The 9,594-nt window shown below is 44.2% G+C and overlaps 1 non-coding gene across 1 annotated transcript; it reads left to right on the top strand.

Moving 5' to 3' along the window:
- Nucleotides 1-2,903: 2,903 nt before the first annotated feature.
- Nucleotides 2,904-3,066, top strand: LOC134952053 (U1 spliceosomal RNA). The gene has a single exon (XR_010184671.1). It is a non-coding gene; the product is annotated as a U1 spliceosomal RNA (small nuclear RNA).
- The last annotated feature ends 6,528 nt before the right edge of the window (nt 3,067-9,594 follow it).

Here is a 9,594-nt window from a genome sequence, read left to right as displayed (position 1 = left end):
TGGGAGAAAAATGCAAAGGTACAAGACAGCTTTTCCTTGCCAATATCTCTCTTTTGCAAAGAGCTACGCATTGGAAAATTCAGGGCTATACCGTGTAAATGAAGCACTAACAGGAGGCTTTAAAATTTTCATTCTAGTGTCCTTCGTTTGGGAGAAAAATCCAATGGTACAAGACAGCTTTTCCTTGCCAATATCTCTCTTTTGCAAAGAGCTGCGCATTGGAAAATTCAGGGCTATGCCGTGTAGATGATGGCCTAACAGGAGGCTTTAAAATTTTCTTTCTAGTGTCCTTCGTTTGGGAGAAAAATGCAAAGGTACAAGACAGCTTTTCCTTGCCAATATCTCTCTTTTGCAAAGAGCTGCGCATTGGAAAATTCAGGGCTATGCCGTGTAGATGATGGCCTAACAGGAGGCTTTAAAATTTTATTTCTAGTGTCCTTCGTTTGTGAGAAAAATGCAAAGGTACAAGACAGCTTTTCCTTGCCAATATCTCTCTTTTGCAAAGAGCTACGCATTGGAAAATTCAGGGCTATACCGTGTAGATGAAGCACTAACAGGAGGCTTTAAAATTTTCATTCTAGTGTCCTTCGTTTGGGAGAAAAATCCAATGGTACAAGACAGCTTTTCCTTGCCAATATCTCTCTTTTGCAAAGAGCTGCGCATTGGAAAATTCAGGGCTATGCCGTGTAGATGATGGCCTAACAGGAGGCTTTAAAATTTTCTTTCTAGTGTCCTTCGTTTGGGAGAAAAATGCAAAGGTACAAGACAGCTTTTCCTTGCCAATATCTCTCTTTTGCAAAGAGCTGCGGATTGGAAAATTCAGGGCTATGCCATGTAGATGATGGCCTAACAGGAGGCTTTAAAATTTTCTTTCTAGTGTCCTTCGTTTGGGAGAAAAATGCAAAGGTACAAGACAGCTTTTCCTTGCCAATATCTCTCTTTTGCAAAGAGCTGCGTATTGGAAAATTCAGGGCTATGCCGGGTAGATGATGGCCTAACAGGAGGCTTTAAAATTTTCTTTCTAGTGTCCTTCGTTTGGGAGAAAAATGCAAAGGTGCAAGACAGCTTTTCCTTGCCAATATCTCTCTTTTGCAAAGAGCTGCGCATTGGAAAATTCAGGGCTATACCGTGTAGATGAAGCCCTAACAGGAGGCTTTAAAATTTTCTTTCTAGTGTCCTTCGTTTGGGAGAAAAATGCAAAGGTACAAGACAGCTTTTCCTTGCCAATATCTCTCTTTTGCAAAGAGCTGCGCATTGGAAAATTCAGGGCTATGCCGTGTAGATGATGGCCTAACAGGAGGCTTTAAAATTTTCTTTCTAGTGTCCTTCGTTTGGGAGAAAAATGCAAAGGTACAAGACAGCTTTTCCTTGCCAATATCTCTCTTTTGCAAAGAGCTGCGCATTGGAAAATTCAGGGCTATACCGTGTAGATGAAGCACTGACAGGAGGCTTTAAAATTTTCATTCTAGTGTCCTTCGTTTGGGAGAAAAATCCAATGGTACACTACAGCTTTTCCTTGCCAATATCTCTCTTTTGCAAAGAGCTGCGCATTGGAAAATTCAGGGCTATACCGTGTAGATGAAGCACTAACAGGAGGCTTTAAAATTTTCATTCTAGTGTCCTTCGTTTGGGAGAAAAATGCAAAGGTACAAGACAGCTTTTCCTTGCCAATATCTCTCTTTTGCAAAGAGCTGCGCATTGGAAAATTCAGGGCTATGCCGTGTAGATGATGGCCTAACAGGAGGCTTTAAAATTTTCTTTCTAGTGTCCTTCGTTTGGGAGAAAAATGCAAAGGTACAAGACAGCTTTTCCTTGCCAATATCTCTCTTTTGCAAAGAGCTGCGCATTGGAAAATTCAGGGCTATACCGTGTAGATGAAGCACTAACAGGAGGCTTTAAAATTTTCATTCTAGTGTCCTTCGTTTGGGAGAAAAATCCAATGGTACAAGACAGCTTTTCCTTGCCAATATCTCTCTTTTGCAAAGAGCTGCGCATTGGAAAATTCAGGGCTATGCCGTGTAGATGATGGCCTAACAGGAGGCTTTAAAATTTTCTTTCTAGTGTCCTTCGTTTGGGAGAAAAATGCAAAGGTACAAGACAGCTTTTCCTTGCCAATATCTCTCTTTTGCAAAGAGCTGCGCATTGGAAAATTCAGGGCTATGCCGTGTAGATGATGGCCTAACAGGAGGCTTTAAAATTTTCTTTCTAGTGTCCTTCGTTTGTGAGAAAAATGCAAAGGTACAAGACAGCTTTTCCTTGCCAATATCTCTCTTTTGCAAAGAGCTACGCATTGGAAAATTCAGGGCAATACCGTGTAGATGAAGCACTAACAGGAGGCTTTAAAATTTTCATTCTAGTGTCCTTCGTTTGGGAGAAAAATCCAATGGTACAAGACAGCTTTTCCTTGCCAATATCTCTCTTTTGCAGAGAGCTGTGCATTGGAAAATTCAGGGCTATGCCGTGTAGATGATGGCCTAACAGGAGGCTTTAAAATTTTCTTTCTAGTGTCCTTCGTTTGGGAGAAAAATGCAAAGGTACAAGACAGCTTTTCCTTGCCAATATCTCTCTTTTGCAAAGAGCTACGCATTGGAAAATTCAGGACTATGTCGTGTAGATGATGGCCTAACAGGAGGCTTTAAAATTTTCTTTCTAGTGTCCTTCGTTTGGGAGAAAAATGCAAAGGTACAAGACAGCTTTTCCTTGCCAATATCTCTCTTTTGCAAAGAGCTGCGCATTGAAATATTCAGGGCTATACCGTGTAGATGAAGCACTAACAGGAGGCTTTAAAATTTTCATTCTAGTGTTCTTCGTTTCGAGAGTTTCCTTGTGCTGCCTCAGTTGGATCTCCTTCACTTGACAGGGGGGTGCCCGAGCAGCGACCCTCCCCAGCTCTAGCCCAACTCCTACTTACCTGCCAGGTGAGATACTATGATCATGAAGGTGCTTCTCCCAGGGCAAGGCTCACCCATTGCACTCTGGGTGTGCTGCTCCTGCGATTTCCCCAAATGTGGGAAACTTGACTGCATAATTTGTGTTTCCCCTGGTCGGCTCTCGTATAATTCAGATCTCTTTGTCTCAGGTCTCTCTCCAGCCTAGTTTGCTGTCTGTTTCCACTTCTCTTTTCTTGAGCCGCTCCCTTCTATGCCCTTGCGCACTATCCTGACTTCTCCCGTCTGCTTAATTTGTGCCTTCCAACGCACAATGCGAACTACAGGTAGTGCTGCAGGGCCCACACCCTTTTACTTGCCTTACAGATCAGCTCTGGAGCTGTTACAGTGCCCAGCTGCTGCAAGAAATCAGCTTGAATGCTTCAGGGGCTGGGGCATAGCCAACATGAGCCCCACACCGAAGGAGGGTGGAGGTGTTTAATGCGAACTAGGGGTCATCCAAGCGCCGCAAAAGGCTGCCATGCCCTGCACGCCCCTTTTCTCTTTTCATATGCAGATGTAGGTCCCTGCGGCCCTGGCATTACCGCTCCAACTAGTCACCCCTGGCCGGGGTTCCCTGGAGGAGTGGGGACCCCTTAAATCAAGAGGTTCCTCCCCTCGAGGCACCCAAGGGCCAGAGGTGAAGCCCGAGGCTGTCCCCAGCACCCCTGGGTGGTGGGTGCCGGGCTGATAGCCATGTGTGTAAAAAAAGAATATTTTTTTTTTTGTAGAACTACAAGGCCCAGCAAGCCTCCCCCGCTTGCTGGTACTTGGAGAACCTCAAGTACCAGCAGGCAGGGAAATAACGGGCTTGCTGGTACCTGTAGTTCTACAACTACAAAAAATACCCAAATAAAAACACAAACACACACAGCGTGACAGTAAAATTATTGAGACAGGCTGTAGCATGTGGGTGCATGTAACCCTATAAAAGTGATGGATTGGGTGACTATTACAATACCCACTGTTGCTGTCTGAAAAATTATGGATTTATAGATTGCTCTGCCGAGACATGTTTTTTTCTAAAATGCACCACAGGTATGGATGGATAGTATACTTGACGACACAGAGGTAGGTAGAGCAGTGGCCTACTGTACCATACTGCTATATATTATATTATTTATTATTATTATTATCCTTTATTTATATGGCGCCACAAGGGTTCCGCAGTGTCCAATTACAGAGTACATAAACAAATAATCAAACAGGAAAACAGCAACTTACAGTTGACGACAATATAGGACAAGTACAGGGTAAATAAACATAGCTACATCAGCAGATGACACTGGAATAAGTATCAGGTGGCAGAAGACTGCTGGATTTGGTGCAGCTGAAGATTATTAAAGTAAGAAAAGAGTAAGCACATGAGGGAAGAGGGCTCTGCTCGTGAGAGCTTACATTCTAAAAGGGAGGGGTAGACAGACAGGGGTGAGACAGATGGGGTACATAGAGAGCGTGGAACAGAGGTTTAGGATGAGATTTGGCTGGGTTTGGTGAAGAAGTGGGTCTTGAGAGCCCGTTTGAAGTTTTGTAGAGAGGTGGAGAGTCTGAGGGGGAGAGGTAGGGAATTCCAGAGAAGTGGTGCAGCACGTGAAAAATCTTGGAGGTAGGAGTGGGAGGAAGTAATCCGTAGGCAGGAGTCGGTGTGCATTAGCAGAGCGAAGAGGACGGGTGGGAGTGTAAAGCGAGATAAGATCAGAGATGTAGATGGGAGAGGAGTGGGTGAGGGCTTTGTAAGCAAGTGTGAGAAGCTTGAAATGGATTCTGAAAGGGAAGGGGAGCCAGTGAAGGACTAGTAAGAGAGGAGAGGTGGACGTAGTGCGTTTGGTGAGGAAAATGAGCCGGGAAGCAGCATTGAGGATAGATTGGAGTGGAGAGAGGTATTTGTCAGGAATGCCAGTCAGGAAGAGATTACAGCAGTCCAGTCTGGAGATGACCAGTGAGTGGATAAGAGTCTTAGTAGCATCCTGGGTCAGAAAGGGTCTGATCCTGGAAATATTTTTTAGATGAAAACGGCAGGTTTGTGAGAGGTGCTGAATGTGTGGTTTGAAGGAGAGGGAGGAGTCAAGGATTACTCCAAGACAGCGCACTTGGGGGGTAGAGGAGATAGTAGTGCCATCAATAGATAATGAGATTGTAGGAGGTGAGGTTATGCGGGAGGGAGGGAAGATGATCAGCTCGGTCTTAGACATGTTAAGTTTAAGAAAGAGCTGGGACATCCAGGAAGAGATAGCAGAGAGACAGTTGGAGATACGAGTGAGGAGAGTAGGGGAGAGGTCTGGAGAGGAAAGATAGATTTGAGTGTCATCAGCATAGAGATGATATTGGAAACCAAAAGAACTAATGAGCTTACCTAGTGAGGACATATAGAGAGAGAAGAGAAGAGGACCAAGGACAGAACCTTGGGGTACCCCTACAGTTAGTGGAAGTGAGGGGGAGGTGGAGTCATGAGAGGAGACAGAGAATGAACGGTCAGAAAGGTAGGACAACAACCAAGAGAGGGCTGTGTTACGCAGACCAATGGAGTGAAGGATTTGCAGTAGGAGAGGATGGTCCACAGTGTCAAAAGCAGCAGAGAGATCAAGTAGAATAAGTAGAGAGCAGTGTCCCTTAGATTTAGCAGCATGGAGGTCATTGCATACTTTTGTAAGGGCAGTTTCAGTGGAGTGGAGAGGACGGAAGCCAGACTGGAATGGGTCAAGCAGTGAGTGTGAGGAAAGAAAGGAAGTAAGGCGGTTGTAGACAATACGCTCAAGGAGTTTGGAGGCAAAAGGGAGGAGAGAGATGGGTCGGTAGTTGGAGAGAGTGTTTGGATCAAGGGTAGGTTTTTTAAGAATAGGAGAGATGAGAGCGTGCTTGAAGGCAGAGGGGACAGTGCCTGATGAGAGGGAGAGATTGAGAAGGTGGGAAAGATGGGAAAAAGCAGAAGAAGAGAGGTGGCAAAGGAGGCGGGAGGGGATTGGGTCAAGTGGGGAGGTGGTGAGGGGACAGGAACGAATGAGGGCCATGACTTCCTCTCCAGATGCATGGGAGAAAGATGACAGAGTTGGTGCGAGGGATGGGGAGGGTTGGTAAGGGTTGGGAGAAGGCTGGTTACTGATAGTCTGGTGTGATGTGATGTCCTGACGTATGGAGTCAATTTTGGATGTGAAGTAAGTGGCAAAGTCAAGAGCAGAGAGTGAGGAAGGGAGACGAGGTGGAGGTGGGCAGAGGAGTGAGTTGAGAGTGGCAAAGAGGCGCCGGGGGTTGGAAGACTGGGAGGAGATGAGGTTCTTGAAGTATGACTGTTTAGCAAGAGAAAGGGCAGCACTGAAGGATGAGAGCATAAGTTTGAAATGGAGGAAGTCTGCCTTAGAGCGTGATTTCCTCCAGTGTCGCTCAGCCGTACGTGAGCATTTTTGCAGATATCTGGTGCATTTGGTGTGCCAGGGTTGAGGTGTTAATTTGTGAGGGTGAATAGTGGTTGGTGGAGCAACAGAGTCAAGAGCAGAAGTAAGGGAAGCATTGTATGTGGAAGTGGCTTGTTCAGGGCATGAGAGAGAGAGAATAGGAGAGAGAAGTGAGTCAAACAGGGAGGAAAGGAATGTGGTGTCAATAGCTTCAATGTTACGCTTAGTGATGGTAGCTTTAGGAGGTAGAGATGGGGAAGTCGAGAGAGATAGGTTGAAGGAGAGCAGGTGGTGGTCAGAGAGGGGAAATGGGGAGTTGGAAAAATCAGAAATATCACAGCGGTGAGTGAAGACCAGATCCAGTGAGCTCCCATTCACATGGGAGGGTGAGGAGGTCCACTGGGAGAGACCAAGTGAAGAGGTGAGGTTAAGGAGTTTAGAGGCAGGGGATTGTGTGGGGATGTCAATAGGGATGTTGAAATCGCCTAGGATAATGGTGGGAATGTCAGAAGAGAGGAAGTGAGGAAGCCAGGAAGCAAAGTTGTCGATTAATTTGGAAGCAGTGCCAGGGGGGCGGTAAATGACAGCTACTCTAAGATGGACTGGTTGGAAGAGGCATATGGCGTGGACCTCAAATGTAGAGAATATAAGTGATGGTTCTGGTGGTATGAGTTGGTAGGAGTTACTAGAAGGTAAAAGGACCCCAACACCACCCCCATGGCGACCCCCAGGTCGGGGTGTGTGTGTGAATGTAAGGCCCCCAGCAGAGAGAGCAGCAGCAGAAGTAGTGTCAGAGGGCGTAATCCAAGTTTCCGTAATGGCTAGTAGGTGTAGGGAGTTGGAAATGAAAAGGTCATGAGTGGGGACCAGTTTGTTATAAACAGATCTGGCATTCCAGAGGGCACAGGATAGGGGGTATGAGTTTGTGGGAGAGATGTGAATTAGATTTTCAGGGTTGCTGTAGCGATGAGGTGGGATTAACTTTGAGGGCAGGGATGATGAGAGAGTAGTGATGGTACGGGTGCCTGAGCTAGGAGGGGAAACTGCAGGAGGTGGGCAGGGAGGGAGGTCAGTGTGATGTGGATGGGGGTGTGGGGAGGTGACAGGGAAGGGAGAGAGGGAGCAGGGCTGAGTTGTGGGGTAGCAGGACCATGGGGCAGAGGTGAATGAAAGTGGGGTAACAGGAAAGGTGGGGGAAGGAAACAGAGGGATGGAGGGGAGACAGAGGAGGGGAGAGAGGAGGAATTGGAGGAGACTAGGGGGGAAGGCTAAAGATACATTATTAGGTAGACACTGAGTGATGTGGGGAGTATAAGAAAACCTTGACATAGTGTTAAGTAGGTAAATAGGTTGAGGGAAAGTGGAAGTAGGAGAGGAGACTGTAAGGCAATCCGAGCAGAAGAATTGCAGAAATGCAGGTGAGAAAAGCAGTGTAGGCTCAAGGGGTGTAGATTTAGTATGAAATGAGTCAAAAGCGTAGATAAAGTGGGTGCAGAAAAGTATTTGGAGTGTAAGAAATGAAAGGATTGTGAGAGGTTTAAGAAGCAATGGTAATTATGTTAGATGTTTTAAGTGTTTGCAGGTAAAATTGCATTGGTGCAGCTGTGCTTAAAAAACAAAATTACAATAATACAGATACAGGCATTTGTAGGTGAAATGGGTGGTTTATGAAATGTCCAAGTAAGGTAGTTCTGTGCTATGTAATCAGATGCAACAATCAGGAGGTGAGTGATCTGAGGAGTAAGTGACTCACATTTGTTATTAGTTCTTCAGTTTTCTTTGTTTTGTTAGATTGGTGTGCTTCTGTTTTCCTTCTTTTTCACTTCGATTGAACGCTGATTGAACACTGCTGTTATGTGTCAATTTTATCACGCTTTGATAAAAATGCACGCTTAGATCAATAAATGCACAGCCAAATGGCTTTGCACAGCCTACACCATTGGACTTAAGTAGAAGACTATTACAAGTGAAACCAATAATTGAAATCTGTAACCACACCCCACCCCCTCAAATGCCAGGCAATAAATTACCTTAAAAACAACAACCAGGCATTCCACAAAGATTAAACTGGGTCTATATCATTCAAAACTTTAAAAAAGTACTTCAAAATCACATACTATGCAATAATGTTTCAATTTGCATTACCCAGCAGAATTAGCTTTGCATATATAGATATAGTGCAGCAGAATATATTGGTGGTTGTAGTCAATTGTAATTACCTGTAGGTGACAAGAAGAGAAGAAACGTCAATTCACAATCAATATCAGCTGAAGATAAATTAACGCTGATTGAACGCTGCTGTTATGTGTCAATTTTATCACGCTTTGATAAAAATGCACGCTTAGATCAATAAATGCACAGCCAAACGGCTTTGCACAGCCTACACCATTGGACTTAAGTAGAAGACTATTACAAGTGAAACCAATAATTGAAATCTGTAACCACACCCCACCCCCTCAAATGCCAGGCAATAAATTACCTTAAAAACAACAACCAGGCATTCCACAAAGATTAAACTGGGTCTATATCATTCAAAACTTTAAAAAAGTACTTCAAAATCACATACTATGCAATAATGTTTCAATTTGCATAACCCAGCAGAATTAGCTTTGCATATATAGATATAGTGCAGCAGAATATATTGGTGGTTGTAGTCAATTGTAATTACCTGTAGGTGACAAGAAGAGAAGAAACGTCAATTCACAATCAATATCAGCTGAAGATAAATTAACGCTGATTGAACGCTGCTGTTATGTGTCAATTTTATCACGCTTTGATAAAAATGCACGCTTAGATCAATAAATGCACAGCCAAACGGCTTTGCACAGCCTACACCATTGGACTTAAGTAGAAGACTATTACAAGTGAAACCAATAATTGAAATCTGTAACCACACCCCACCCCCTCAAATGCCAGGCAATAAATTACCTTAAAAACAACAACCAGGCATACCACAAAGATTAAACTGGGTCTATATCATTCAAAACTTTAAAAAAGTACTTCAAAATCACATACTATGCAATAATGTTTCAATTTGCATTACCCAGCAGAATTAGCTTTGCATATATAGATATAGTGCAGCAGAATATATTGGTGGTTGTAGTCAATTGTAATTACTCAGCAGAATTAGCTTTGCATATATAGATATAGTGCAGCAGAATATATTGGTGGTTGTAGTCAATTGTAATTACCCAGCAGAATTAGCTTTGCAAATATAGATTTAGTGCAGCAGAATATATTGGTGGTTGTAGTCAGTTGTAATTACCCAGCAGAATTAG

This window comes from Pseudophryne corroboree, chromosome 8, assembly GCF_028390025.1.
Source record: "Pseudophryne corroboree isolate aPseCor3 chromosome 8, aPseCor3.hap2, whole genome shotgun sequence".
Taxonomy (NCBI): Eukaryota; Metazoa; Chordata; class Amphibia; order Anura; family Myobatrachidae; genus Pseudophryne; species Pseudophryne corroboree.
This window is presented reverse-complemented; position numbering and strand designations above follow the sequence as displayed.